Here is a 15,399-nt window from a genome sequence, read left to right on the forward strand (position 1 = left end):
CTGTCCCAAAAATAAATAAACGTTAAAAAAAAATTTTTTTAAAAAGAATGATCTCATTCACTGACCCCTCACACAACGGTCTTGGGGAGCAGCCACTAATTACTGCTTAAGCAGTAAGATGACAAACCTGAGATTTTATATACTCATACACATACGTACACACGTACTCAAACACACATACGTAAAACATATACACACACTCACACACACACTTTAAACCATGTACATATTCAACTATTAGTTTCTATGTTAAATGTTAGTAAAACCAACTTCTTTGATGGGTCGTCTTGCTCTTACCCTAGGGCCCCCTCTTGCAACACCTGTGTTCTACTGAGAGGACAGATCTTAGCCTTTCCTGCATATTTTAAGGAATCTAACGTCAAATATTTATGTATGATATTTGAAAATTATCTCTACTCTGTCAGTGAATGTTCTGAGCGTGACCTTGACTTGCCTAAAGGACAGTATTCTCCTAAAATCCGGCAGGCACTGGGGTGGGGGACAGTGGGGGGAGCCGTTGCTGGACTCTTTCCTTGCTGACTCTTTCCCTTAGCACCTTAGACAGGGTTTCCTCATCCACATGATCTCCTCTGGTGTCTTAATTGGGCTAGCGTTTCCATGTGGTGAACATCCCTGATTCTTGGAGGAGAGGAAGCAGTTGGGACCACACACTTCCTGGGTCTCAATTTGTTTGGCACAAAAGGACCTGACAACAAAATTGGAAACTTTATGAATTTGTTTATTCTGAGAGAAAGAGAGACGGAGGGGCCGAGGAAGAGGGAGAGAAAATCTTACGCAGGCTCCACACAGAGCCTGATGCGGGGCTTGAACCCACGAACTGTGAGAACATGACCTCAGCTGAAACCAAGAGTCGGACGCTTAGCCGACTGAGCCACCAGGCGCCCCCAAATATGAAACGTGAAATGGAAAGAAGTCTCCCACAGAAACATCATTTCATGTACTTGGTGAACCATTTTCTTCTTTTTTTTTAATTTATTTTTTTAATTTATTATTTTATTTTATTTATTTATTTTTTTTTTTTGAACCATTTTCTTCTGCAGGTTCATTTTGTCTTGTATCCTCCCTTACTTTTTGAGTTACGGAAAAGCACCGAGGAAGCATTAGTTTAGCGCATCAAACTTTTGCCATGTTGTTGTTCAGACTGAGCATGATTCTGAGCATTACAATAGACTGGCATCCAAATAATGGCGTAATTGGGCAGTACTCTGCACAATCATTTTAAATGACAGTAGCAGGTGGGGGGAGAAAATAAGGAGGAGTTGTATGGGTCTGAATGGTATATGGTAGGATTAAGTACAAGGTAGTCAAGAAATTAATAAACTATGAATTTTGGTGAATATTGTAAAAAAAAAAAAGGTACAGATGGCTAAAATCAGGTAAGTGGACTATATCTTTGAAAAGAATCAGTTAACTGATTTTGAAAACATCAGATGTATGTTCTAAAATCTTCAGTTTGGGGGAAAATGAAGAAAAGTGTCCTTGGGATTCCCTACAGGAACCACTCTGAAAACATAGTCTCTCCTACTTTGTCACTGGACAAAGAATATGAGCTCAGTAACCCAGGGCAACGGAGTGAATGTCAATAATATGAAAACATAATCTTAAAAAAAAAAAAAAAAAAGAAAGAAAACATAATCTTCATTTTGTATTTCTCCTGGTCAGAGGACTTGCAAAATCGAGCACCTCCCTAACCCTTGGAATGTATAATTTTTTTAAAAAGGCTATTTTTCAGTAATCTCTACACCCAACGTGGGGCTTGAACACACAACCTGAGATCAAGAGTCACATGCTCTACTTGTTGACCCAGTCAGGTGCCCCTGGAATGGGTATAACATTTAAAGTAATACAAATGAGGGGGCACCTGGGTGGCTCAGTTGGTTGAGCATCTGACTTGGCCTCAGGTCATGATCTCACGGTCCGTGAGTTCGAGCCCCGCGTCGGGCTCTGTGCTGACAGCTCAGAGCCTGGAGCCCGCTCTGGATTCTGTGTCTCCCTCTCTCTCTGCCCCTCCCCTGCTCGCAGTCTGTCTGTCTCTCTCTCTCTAAAATAAATAAATGTTAAAAAAATTTTTAAATAAAATAAAGTAATACAAATGAAGCAAACTCCCCTCTTCTTTAGAAAATTAAAGAACAGTCACAAAGCTTTATGATACAGTGTATTTAAAAAAAAAAAAAACAAACAAATTGCTTTTAGACACTATGTACCGGTTAAAAACTATCTCTTATCAACTCTTCCCCTGTTTAATGGCTAATCAGTGAATACATATATTCTGTATGTATCAGATTTAAAAATACTAAACAAATATAACAAAATTGCCAGCTCTTAAATTAAAAAAAAAAATGTGACTCACAGTTTCTCTGTATTATTAACTTTAGAACCAAGGCACCAAACCGGATAAACTCAAAGAATGAAAAAGGTCACTTGCACTTATATTCAGTTTCCTTAGAGTAGAATTTCTTAATATTTGCATATCTTTGTTTTAACTTCTTATTGCCAGGCAGGCAATGTGGGAGAGATTTGATTAACCAACTACTTCTTTAAAGAAAAGAGTTTAACAATATGCAGGAAATTAAACATATGGAAATTACATTCATCTCAGCCAGAAGACGTCTTACAAATTCCCTGTACCCTGCTGCTTTGAGATGGATAGTTTGCTCCTCAGGTACAAGTATATTTAATTCTAAAGACTCGTTCTTTAGTCATCTGGTTGGTTGGTTTTTTTGTTTTTTGTTTTTTTTTTACCTTTTATTTTTATTGTGGTAAGATAGACGTAACATAAAATTTATCATCTTTTTTAAAAATTTTTTTTTAACGTTTATTTATTTTTGAGAGAGAGAGAAACAGAGCATGAGCAGGGGAGGGGCAGAGAGAGAGGGAGACACAGAATCTGAAACAGGCTCCAGGCTCTGAGCGGTCAGCACAGAGCCCGACGTGGGGCTCGAACTCACGGACCCACGAGATCGTGACCTGAGCCGAAGTCGGACGCTTAACCGACTGAGCCACCCAGGCGCCCCTGTCATCTTAATTCAAAGTGAACAGTTCAGTGGCATAAAGGACGGTCATGTTGTACAACCATCTCGCCCCATCTGTCCGCAGAACTCTTTTCATCTTGCAAAACGAAAACTCTGTTCCCATGAAATGGTAATTCCCTGTCCCCCTCGTCTCAGCCCCTGGCGACCACCGTTCTTTCTATCTCAGCGACTGTGACTAACTCTCAGTACCCGATACACATGGAATCATGCAATGTTTGTCCTTTTGTGACAAGTGTGTCCTTCGGTCCTTTTCTTTCACTCAGCACGATATCCTCAGAGTTTATCCATGTTGTAGCATGTGTCAGGATGTCCTTCCTTTTGAAGGGTAGGTAATATTCCATTGTCCGTATAGACCACGTTTTGTTTATCCATTCATTGTCGGTGGACACATGCCAGCTTCCACCTTTGGGCTGTTGTGAATAATACGGCTATGGATATGGGTGTAAAGGCATCCGTTCAAGCCCCTGCTTTCAGGTCTGTAGGATAAATACCTAGAAGTGGAATTGCTGGATCATATGGTAGTTCTTTTTTTTTTTTTTTTTAAGTTTATTTATTTATTTTGGGAGGGAGAGACCCGAGTGCAAATGGGGAGAGGGACAGAAAGAGAGAGAGAGAGAGAGAGAGAACCCCAAGACGGCTTCATGCTGTCAGTGCAGAGCCCGATGCGAGGCTCCAACCCACAAACCGTGAGATCATGACCTGAGCTGAAACCAAGAGCCAGTCACTTAACTAATCGAACCACCCAGGCACCCCACTGGAGCGTATAGTTCTATGGCTAATTTTTTGAGGGACCGCCATACTGGTTTTCAGAGCGGCTGCACCAGTTTGCATGCCCACCAACAGTGCAAGAGGGTTCCCCTTTCTCCGCATCCTCACCAACACCTGTTCCTGTCTTTCCCTCTTCCCTTCCCTCCCTTCCCCCCTCACGTCTCTTTTGACAGTAGCCATGCTAACGGATGTGAGGTGATCTTAGTCATGTATTTTAGGAAGTGTAGATACTCATAGCCTCGCTATGTTCCGGATGGTCTTTCTTCTCTGGGGGGTTGGAAGGAAGGTGGAGTGATCTCTGTGTGGGAGGTGACCATACAGAGAGACGTGATGAGTGTCAGAGGCTGGGTTTTTATTTTCTTTTTTATGTAAGAAGGCAACAGTCTCCTGGTTAACGGGCACGGTGGGAGGTAGAGGTGGGGCTGACGCAGCCAGGAGCTTCTAGTTTCTTTGAATACTATTTTCTTATTTTTCCCCCCAAATGAGAGACGTACTTAAATGTGGGTAAAGTCAACTTCTGATCATCCAAATGCTATTCCTGAGGTGGTGCTATGGGATGGAAAGACATGAGCCCTTACCCTCAGGGTGCTTAAAACATATTTGAGAGCCTGAAATACACGTGGAGGTGAACTGCAAAAAAGCCGGATGCTGGATGGTGAGAAGTGGCAGGTCTAATCAAGGGTAAAGAGAGGGGGTTGGCATGAAGTTGTGTGCATTTGGCAATGTCGGCACGGAGGTTCCTATCCTGGTATTCTGGATACACTCACCCCGAGATAGCCAAGATGGGAGCATGTTGTGTGGACGGTGGCTTCTAGAAGCCATCTGTGTGGCTCAGTGTTGAGTTCATTCCTTCTGCAGAATCATCCAGGGAGCTTGTGAAGCAGACCCCTGTCTTGGCCTTGTTCCTCAAGTATTTAGATTTGTAAGTTTGGGCTGAGGCCCAGGATTTTGTAGTTTTAAAAACTCCCTAGGGGCGCCTGGGTGGCGCAGTCGGTTAAGCGTCCGACTTCAGCCAGGTCACGATCTCGCGGTCTGTGAGTTCGAGCCCCGCGTCAGGCTCTGGGCTGATGGCTCGGAGCCTGGAGCCTGTTTCCGATTCTGTGTCTCCCTCTCTCTCTGCCCCTCCCCCGTTCATGCTCTGTCTCTCTCTGTCACAAAAAAAAAAAAAAAAAAAAAAAAAAAAATGTAAAAACTCCCTAGGTGATCCTGAGGCACACTGAGGTTTGGCGGCCACTGATTTTGCACTCCTTGCCCAGTGTGTCTGTCAGTTCATTCCTCCCTGTGTTCATTCCGGTCCTGTCCTCTCTCTGCATTGTGGGGAATGCAGACCGCTTCTGGCCTTCAGGAATCCTGCAATTTTCTGGAGACTTCGGGGAAGCAGTTCTAAGATAGGATAACGCAGGCTTGGGTGGAGCTGAGGGAGGCTTACCACACGGCAGGAGCACCTGGCAGAAATCTGGGAGACTGGAGGGGACTTGGGAAAGAGGCACAGCGGTGGCAGTGGGGGTGGGCAGGGGAGGACAGCTAGAGGGCGATTCACACAAACAGCTCTCTCCTTCTGGAGGCCAGCTGGGGATGGTGGGAGGTAAAGGACAAAGACAGGAGAGGTAAAGATCTAGAAGGGTCTTTGAGTTCAAACCAAGGACCTGTGACCGAGTCACAGAGGAATTGTGAGCAGGGTTGTGACACGTTGTGATTTCCATCGGAGATCATCCTGGCTCTGGGCAGGGGAGGGGGAGGTGGGGGACAATGGATTGAGGGACCTGGAAGAAGTGCCAGAGAGGAGAGTGGTCATCAATATGCCTGCAAGGGTCACAGGGACCGGGATGTGGAGGGCTTTCAGTCCCATGGTGTCGGTCTCCTCCTTGAAGCAGGAAGTTGGCCATCGGCTGTGAGAGGTGGGAGAGGAGCTGGGCAAGGTAGTGAAGTCAGCATAGCCGTGCTGCTACCAGAAGAGGGATGTGTAGGCGGATTGGTGAGCAGCTTGAAGAGCCCAGCTGAGGCCGATACCATGAATTTGTGGTGACGTTTAATTTTTAACTTAGTTTGATTGAGCGGTCTCCGTAATGAGCGCTCTGTAATCTGAGTGCAAGAGTGGAAAAACCAGACGTTCAGATCTTTCTCGGATTGGCACTTTGCCGAGCAGAGGGATCAAGAGTCCTAAGAAATCGAGGTGGCTTCTCTGTGTCATCACCTGCCAAGTGAAACCCGGAGCTGGTGTCTCATTTAAGGTGTGGTCTTGGAGGCACAGGTGTGGCGTGAGACTAGGGATCCATGGAGTCTGCTTCCTCTTCCAGATGGCTCTCTGGTGGTGGTATTCTGAATACTCAGAAGGTGAACCCAAATTCGACAGAAACACAGTAGGCCGAGGTCTGACTCATGTTCTCACACTGAGGCATCCAAAACTCATTTTGAAGTTGTTGCAAGAATAATTCAGATCTGAGTGTGGCATCATGAAGAAATTTTTCTTCAGGACCAGTGGTGTTCGTCTCCAGCTCTAGTCAAGAAAAATTGATCATCTAATTAGGCCTTTGTCAGATGGGACTCGCTATGTATATAATGTCCCACTAGACAATGTAATAAATATAACTAGGGCTAGAATTGCACTAATTTGGGATAATTAGGAGGAAGACTTGTCTAAATAAGTGAAAGATTTAAATTTTATAGAATGTTAATGAAATGGAGTCATTACTTTCATGTCCTCGGGCTATCTAACGAATGGATAAATTATTTATAATTAGCATATCAATTGTTGCCGTATAAGAGTTTGCTCCTTTAGTGTTTGAAAACAGGTTATTTTTCCTTCTTCAGTAATTGATATGGCCCGTTGAAACTGTATTTATGCCACTTGATCCATACTAACATAAAGATGACCTTCAGCCTAGCCCTGTTCTGTAATTTTTAACTCCGAATTGGTAGGTTACAAATTAAAATGATTTTTTTTTTATATGGGAGGATGAGATAATTCTGCATTCTTAAAGACATCTTAGGTTTTTTGCTTTCTTTTTAAAAAGAAATACATATCTCAGCTGTCTGTATGAGAACAGATATGCTTCTCAAATTCGTAAGTAATACACTAAAGATGCATGTTATGTAAGTACATAATGCATAAATACATATTCAAGATAAATTAAGAGTTTATTCAGGATAAATTTAAAAAGTAAAATTGAGGGGCGCCAGGGTGGCTCAGTCGGTTAAGCATCTGACTTTGGCTCCGGTCACGATCTCACTGTTCGTGAGTTCAAGCTCCGTGTCGAACTCTGTGCTGACAGCTCAGAGCTGCTTTGGATTCTGTGTCTCCCTCTCTCTCTGTCCCTCCCCCGCTCACACTCTGTCTCTATCTCTGTCCCTCTCTCTTTCTCAAAAATAAATAAACTTTAGAAAAATGAAAAAAAAATTGAAAAAGATAAGATAGTGAACTTAAAAATAAGTAAAGCATACAAGATAAACACTCAGAATAATAAAGATATATCCCAGAAGAAATAAGTAATAAACCATGTTTTTTTTTACCCAAAGAATTTTAGAATTTTGTGCTAATAATGTCCTTCATTATGGAGGGTCTATGAGATGTTGGTTCCATAGATACTTAACAGGACAACAAATCTTTTGAGGTTGGTACTATCATTCTATCAGTCTGAGGTTGAACTTTACATAGTCCGTGAACATCAGAGCTAGGATTGGAAGCCAGGTCCAGGTTTCCTTAGTAAAAACGCTTAGCACTTCATGCTCGAGTTTAGAATCAGAGTAAATGGTGTTTTTAACCAGATCTAACAGTATTAAGAGATGGAACCTGGGCAGTGAGTGAGGTTATCAGTGTACTGCTAACAGAAAGAAAGAAAAAACTGTTGGTAAAAGAAAGGCAGCGTACCATGAACATCACAACAATACATCATGGTGGATATTACTCACTGACCCTCATCTTTTTTTCTGGCCAGTTACCGATTCTTTACACACACAGACTTTTCAGTTGGTTTTCCAGGAGAGTCAATTGTAGCCTGTGGCCCCAGGCCCAGGTTTGGAAGAAGGCTGCCGGAGTCTGGACACGGGTCGTGCTCGTAACCAGCTGGGTAGCCTGGCCTTTCTGTGTCTCATGTGTAAAATGGGATAATAACAGCACCTGCTCACGGGGTTGTTTTCAGGATTAAATACCTTAATAAATACAAAACTGTGAAAGTAGTGCTTGGCACCTAATTTGTGCTCAGTAACAGTTAATAGTTATTATTATTAGTAATAACCTTACGGCCTGAGGATAGCAATAAGCAGCTTTGGGTCTCTAAAAATGGGTCATTTATTTCTTAGAACTGGTTCCTTTTTTTTTTTTTTTTTTTTTTTTTTTTAGGGGTAGGAAAGACTTAACTGCCAGTAATTACAATTTCCCTGACCTATAGGGAGCAGTTTTAAACAGTGTGTTTAAAATAGATTGGCTTTGCGGGATAGACGGGGTGCTTTTTCAGTGCACGTGTTACTGATCTGGAAGTAGCAATTAGGACTTAATAGTCATGAGGTTGCCAACTGATGTATTTGATAGGAGGTAGGAGTGTGCGTGTACGCTGGTGTGGCGTCCTAATTACCGCCTTGTTTTGCCCTTTCTGGGACTTACCCAGGGCTCTACATCTGTGAGGAGCTACCACCAGTCTGTTCCCTCCTCTCCCTTGGGACATAACCCCACTTTCTGTCTGCAGATCGCTGAGCAGACCCCTTAGCAGGGCACTGGCTTCCCCCGCAAGTTGCCCAGAAGCGGACTTGGCTCTGTGCCTGTCCTTGCTACGGAAGGACTGTCTTGCAGAGGCTGTGATGGGACCATCCTGGCGCTCAGGGCCCTCTACGGAGAGCACAAAATTGCATATGTGTTCCCAGATGAATAGAGGCCTTCAGGATCCACAGTGTGTTACTTCATTCGTTCCATTTTGCACTGTTTGCTTTTGTGGCTGCTTCTTTTTGACACATCCGTTTTCAGCTGGGGCCATCTGTCTTGAATATGGTTGTTGGTTGCTCTTGCCTCGGTGTGGAAGGGGGCACGGCCCTAAGGATGCGACATGTTTGCATCTGGTCTGGCCTCCCTGTGCCTTGTGGCGTCTTCCCAGAGTTGTCCGCTGAATGCTGGTAGACTCGGTTGCTGCCTTTATTTGCAGAAGATAAGCGCTCGGGATTAAAAACAAGAACAGTCGCAGCACACATACATATAAGGGTGCCTCCGTGCCGGAGGGCTTTGGGATTTCGCCTTCTCGAGGGTTTGAGAAATTTCTGTTTTCAGGTGGAGAACACCTTGGAGAGAACAGCAGGGGAGAGCCTTGGCGTTCAGGGATTTATTTATTAGAGGTTTCAGTGATTGACTGGTGATCATGAAGGAGGTCTGGAATAAACTCATAGTTGTGCAGAGGCACAAAATTCAATCCTGCATCCTGGCCACACAGGTGTGGGCGGCTAACCCAGGGAGTGGGTTGAGCCTGCTGTCCAGGGTCCAATCCAGTGCGGCCTGAGTCTTCTCTTAAGGTTTCTGAGACAGGAGGGAATTGCCTTAGTTTCCTTTTGGGAAAGGTCCCCAAAAGAACACTGACCACTACTTTTACCGATGAGAATTGAAAGGAAGTGAAAATGTCTGAGAAAGCCACAGTTCTTACACAGAGAAACAGAAACTTTGGATAAAGTGTGAAATACGAACTTCGATGATGGTTTGGATCTGTGATGTAGTTCAAGCCCAGAAAGAGCAACTCCTCTAACTGTCCCGAGAATGCACTCAAATGAACATTATATATATATTTAAAACATTTTAATGTTTATTTATTTTTGCAAGAGAGAGAGAGAGAGAGAGAGAGAGAGTGTGTGTGTGTGTGTGTGTGTGTGTGTGTGTGTGTAAGCAGGGGAGGGGGAGAGAGAAAGGGAGATATAGAATCTGAAGCAAGCTCCAGGCTCTGAGCTGTCAGCACAGAGCCCGATGTGGGGCTTGAACTTACGATCCGTGAGATCATGACCTGAGCTGAAGTCAGACGCTTAACTAAGACACCCGGGTGCCCCTCCTTTTTTTTTTTGGAGGAAGAAGCCATATTTTTTTTTAATGCCATCAGTCAGTATTTCTGAAAACCTGGTTCAAAATGCTGATCCAACTCTCCCGTGTTTTGTTTTGTTTTTCTTGCATGATGCTTCCAAGAACCATACGTGGCTTCTGTAGAGATGTCTTCAAATCAAAGAGACTGAGCATAAGCCATAAGAGAAATTTCTATTGAGAGATTATGAAAAGGTATTCGTATCAAAATAGCCCTTTATAATAGTCATCTAGAAACTAGAGGTCATTGTTGAAATGATTGCATTAAACCCAGATCCTAGCTTGCTGAGTTATTTTTTCTTTTAATTTCTCAAAAGATCTTCATCAATCATCTGCTACAATACTCTCGTTATGGAACTACCGTATTCCCGGTACTCTCTTTGGTTGGTTTATTCAGTGATACCTGGTGTCTGTGTGCAAGCAGGATATTAGGCGTCAGGTGCCTCAGGAGAGTGAAAGACACAGGCTCCTGTTCTCCTAGTCTGCAGACATCGGGAAAGAAGGGAACTGAAAGAAATTCACTATGCCTGGAAGGTGGTGGGCAAGGTAAGAAGCAGCCAGAATGGACTTTGGAGAGTACGGCAAATCAGAAGGGGCTTTGTCGGTAGGGTGACCATATAATTTATCATCCAAACGGGCACCCCTGGGCCGGTGAAAGGGGGCACTATTAATGAATACACTAGAATAGCAAGCATGGGGTCCAGCCATGCCAGCCAGACAGAGACACATGGTTACCCTACTTACAGAGTTAAGGAATTTGCATATTATTCAAGAAGTAGCAAACAAGGAGCCATTGGCAGGTTTTTAGTAACAAAACTGCGTTGTGGAAGGCAAAATGGAAGGCAAAATGGAAGGCACAGGGACCAGGTGAGGGCTGTTCCAGAAACCCAAGCCTGAGAAGGTAACGGCCGGGAACTTACAAAGACAACACAGAGGCAGAGTGGTGGACAGACCTCAAGTGTCCACTGGGGACCCAACCGAAGGCTCTTGGTGATCAATCAGACACTGCGACTGGGCGGGAAGGAGGAAGGAGTAGAGGGTGGCACCCAGCCGACTGGGTGAGGCGGGGATGGCCTTCACTGAGAGGGACACACAGGAGGAGAGGAGCAGGTGTGGGGTGGGGGACGATGGCGAGTTCCATTTTGGCTTTGTTGTGTTTGAGGTTCTTCTGCAGACGTGCAAGTCAGAGATGTTTGCTGGACATTTTCCCCTTGTGTTAACCTGGAAATCGGCCTGCACCATATACTAGTGTTGGGACGTATAGCTTTCATTCCCTACGGTACCAAGATCTTGAGCGCGCAGACTTACCTTATTTCTCACAAGGGATCATATCGATCTTGAAAAAATCTAGTTACTGTTTGGAGCCTCGTCCAGAGTAGGTAGGACGGTTGCTCTTCCTGAAGCAGCTTCAGTTTGGCTACGAAACTGGGGGAAACTGGGGAACCCGGCTTCCTACAGCAACAGTGTTTCCCCTCTCCGTGTCAGAACTGTGCAAGATGTGGGTGCTTCTGCAGCTTCGGAACTAAAGAAACGTCCCACACGAGAGCTCCTCATCTGGACAGTATTTACAGCCTCTTGTAGAATCCTCCTTCAAAAATGCCTAGTATTTATAAAGCACTTCTTCTAAAGAGCTTTTGCTGGCATCTCTCCATACATCCTTAGAACGTGCATATGACGTCAGCCGGAGTCCGACTCGCATTCTTTCTTTTTTTTTTTTAACTTTTCCCCTCAGTCTTATTGAAATATATTTAACGTATAACAGTGTATCAGTTTAAGGTGTACAACATAATGATTATATATATATATGTATATAAGTGTATTTTGTAAAATGATGACCACAGTAAATTTAGCTGACGTCCATCACGTCCCATAGTTTTTTTTTCTCATGACGAGAACACTTAAGGTCCGCTCTTTTAACAACTTTTAAATATACAGTGCAATATTTTTTAGCTATAATCACCATGTACGTTCTATCCCAAGAGCTTATTACTCAACCTTACCACCTGAAATTTGTGCCTTTGGCCACTTTCTCCCAGCTACCCCTCCCCCACCAGTAATCACCAATCTGTTTCGTTTCTACGAGATTTTTTTTTTTTTTTTTTTTAGATTTCACGCATAAGTGAGATCATACAGTGTTTGTATTTCTCTGTCTGATTTATCTCATTTAGCATAACCCTCTTAAGGTCCATCCGTGTTGTCACAAATGGCAGGATTTCCTTTTTTTTTTTTTTTTAATGGCCGAATGTTCTTCCATTGTATATTTATTTATATAGCACATTTTCTTTACCCTTCATCCGTCAGTGGACACAGATTACTTCCCTGACTTGGCTATTGTAAATAATGCTGCAGTAGGCATGGGGATGCAGGTATCACTTCAAGACTGTGATTTTTGTTTCCTTTGGATACATACCTACAAGGAGAATTGCTGGATCATAGGATAATTCTATTTCTAATTTTTTGAGGCGCCTCCATACTAGTTTCCTTAATGGCTGTATCAATTTACATTGCCACCAGCAGTGCCCAAGGGTTCCCTTTTCTCCACACCCTTGGCGACACTTGTTACCTCTTGTCTTTCTGGTGACGGCCATTCTGACAGGTATGAAGTCATATCTCATTGTGGTTTTTATTTTCATTTTCCTGATGATCAGTGATGTTGAGCCTCTTTTTGTGTACCTGTTGGCTATTTGTATGGCTTCTTTGGAAAAATGCCTAGTTAGATTCTGTGTCCATTAAAAAAATTTTTTTTAATTTAATTTGTTTATCCATTTACCTATCTATTTATTTATTTTTTAACGTACATCCAAGTTAGTTGGCATAGAGTCCAATAGTGATTTCAGGAGTCCATTCCAGTGATTCATCCCCTATGTGTAACACCCAGTGCTCATCCCAACAAGTGTCTTCCTTAATGTCCCTTACCCATTTAGCCCATCCCCCCACCTACAACCCCTCCAGCAACCCTCAGTTTTTTCTCTGTATTTAAGAGTCTCTTCTGTTTTGTCCCCCTCCTTGTTTTTACATTATTTTTGCTTCCCTTCCCTTATGTTCATCTGTTTTGTATCTTAAATTCCACATATGAGTGAAGTCACATGAGACTTGTCTTTCTCTAATTTCCCTTAGCATAATACCCTCTAGTTCCATCCGTGTAGTTGCAAATGGCAAGATTTCATTCGTTTTGATTGCTGAGTAATACCCCATTGTATATATATATACCACATCTTCTTTATCCATTCATCCCTCGATGGACATTTGGGCTCTTTCCATACTTTGGCTATTGTTAATAGTGCTGCTATAAACATGGGGGTGTATGTGTCCCTTCGAAACAGCACACTTGCATCCCTTGGATAAATACCTAGTAGTGCAGTTGCTGGGTCGTAGGGTAGTTCTATTTTTAATTTTTTGAGGAGCCTCCACACTGTTTTCCAGAGTAGCTGCACCGGTTTGCATTCCCACCAGCAGTGCAAAAGAGGTCCTCTTTGTCCGCATCCTCACCAACACCTCTTGTTGCCTGAGTTGTTAACGTTAGCCATTCTGACAGGTGTGAGGTGGTATCTCATTGTGGTTTTGATTTGTCTTTCCCTGATGATGAGTGGTGTTGAGCATTTTGTCATGTGTCCGTTGGCCATCTGGATGTCTTCTTTGGAGAAGCGTCTATTCATGTCTTTTGCCCATTTCTTCACTGGATTTTTGTTTTTTGGGTGTTGAGTTTGATAAGTTCTTTATAGATTTTGGATACTAACCCTTTATCTGGTATGTCATTTGCAAATATGTTCTCCCATTCCGTCGGTTGCCTTTTACTTTTGCTGATTGTTTCCTTTGCTGTGCAGAAGCTTTTTATCTTGATGAGGCCCCAAAGTTCATTTTTGAGGCAGATTCACATTCTTAATGACAATTAAAAATATATAAATATCACAATGCTTTCTGAATGCTTTATTGAATGCTTATATTATAGTAATATTTACATTTTTAAATGTGCAGCCATATAAAGGCTTCTCCTTAATCTCTTGGATAATTTCAGAAGCAGATTATCTAGTTCACGTGAAACATTTAGTTCAGTTTATGGACAGATACAAATACTGTACTTTTCCTTAATGTATTTGAAATGATAGGGATTCATTTTAAATTTGGGAATGGCTTTTCTTAAGCATATTTAATCTTACCGAAATTAAAGTGATTATATAAAAACCTATGCGAAAAGATGAGGGAGTTTTAGGGCATAGAACACTGCCCAACCTGGGTATCCCTGGCCACTTCAGTTGGGATGCAGTAGTTAAAATTGTAGTATCTTATATTTGGGAAAGCATTTATTATTTATTTGTACTCCACCTCATCCTCCCTCTCTCGAGAAGATTTAAGATGTCTTAGGGACATATTTAAATACAACACAATTTTAAAAATTAAATAAGTGGAAAAACGGACCTAGGGAAAATAAAAGGAAAGTAAACTCAAGGTAGAGTATTTAAGGATTCACAAAAAGAGGATACATGGCTGGAAGTGACTTGCAATTCAGACTTGATTCTCACCTATTTAAAGATGAAGTATATATACGATGTTTAATCAAACCATCTCCGCCCCTCTCTCCCGATGTCTTACCCCACCCCCATTCTCTTGAATCAGGTAAGCACTTCCTCAAACACCTTCAGTTCAGTGTTCAGTCATTTCTTATTTTTATGGAGCTTATCTTTTGTCTCTGGCTCCTTTTACTGACTTTTCTAGTAATACGGTAATTAGTTCATTACAACAAATATCCAAATTCTCTTATTCAGTATTTCTTTGATTTAAAGCAGTGGTTTTCAGCCCCCTTAGCCTCAGCAGACCTCCTTTGTTACAACAAATACTTTCGTAATACTTCCTTTCCTACCCAGAAATATAATCTTACCTGCACACATAATTTCAAAAAACCAATATGTTTACCTAGTTGCCAAATTAGTGGGAAAAAAGAAGAATGTAATGTGTAATAAGATAATGGGTACTTTAATATGTAAGTGCGTGAGTAGGCTTTACTAGAAGCCACCCTGAAGCGGTCAGACGCCTGCACCTGTCAGCAGAGTCCTCCCGAATGCAAACGCTGCCCAACCCAGCTGAGTTATGGGGTGGCTCAAACGATAATTGCCATTGCTATTATTGGCACAATTTTCGGCAGTGAGGAATCACTCAAGGCAACATTTAAAAAATTTTTTTTAATGTGTTTTTATTTTGGAGAGAGAGACACAGAGCACGAGCAGGAGAGGGGCAGAGAGAGGGAGACACAGAACCCAAAGCAGGCTCCAGGCTCTGAGCTGTCAGCACAGAACCTGATGTGGGGCTCGAACCCGTAAACCGTGAGATCATGACCTGAGCCGAAGTCGGACGCTTAACTGACTGAGCCACACAGGTGCCCCTAAGTCAACATCTTAAACAAAGCAAAGTTTATTCCGTGTCCAGTTGTAATCTCCTGGAAAAGTCAGTGCTTATTAAAGGTGGTTGAAACAGTTTTGTGTTGTAAAATGGAATTCTATTCTAATTGCCAATGAGTATCTCACACAAATGGATGTCCAG

The 15,399-nt window shown here is 42.6% G+C and overlaps 1 protein-coding gene across 5 annotated transcripts in view; it reads left to right on the forward strand.

Moving 5' to 3' along the window:
* The window catches only part of STOX2 (storkhead box 2), a 229,292-nt gene that overhangs the window by 126,638 nt on the left and 87,255 nt on the right, over positions 1–15,399 (forward strand). The gene's annotated exons all lie outside the window — the stretch shown is intronic.

Source organism: Neofelis nebulosa, chromosome 3, assembly GCF_028018385.1.
Source record: "Neofelis nebulosa isolate mNeoNeb1 chromosome 3, mNeoNeb1.pri, whole genome shotgun sequence".
NCBI lineage: Eukaryota > Metazoa > Chordata > Mammalia > Carnivora > Felidae > Neofelis > Neofelis nebulosa.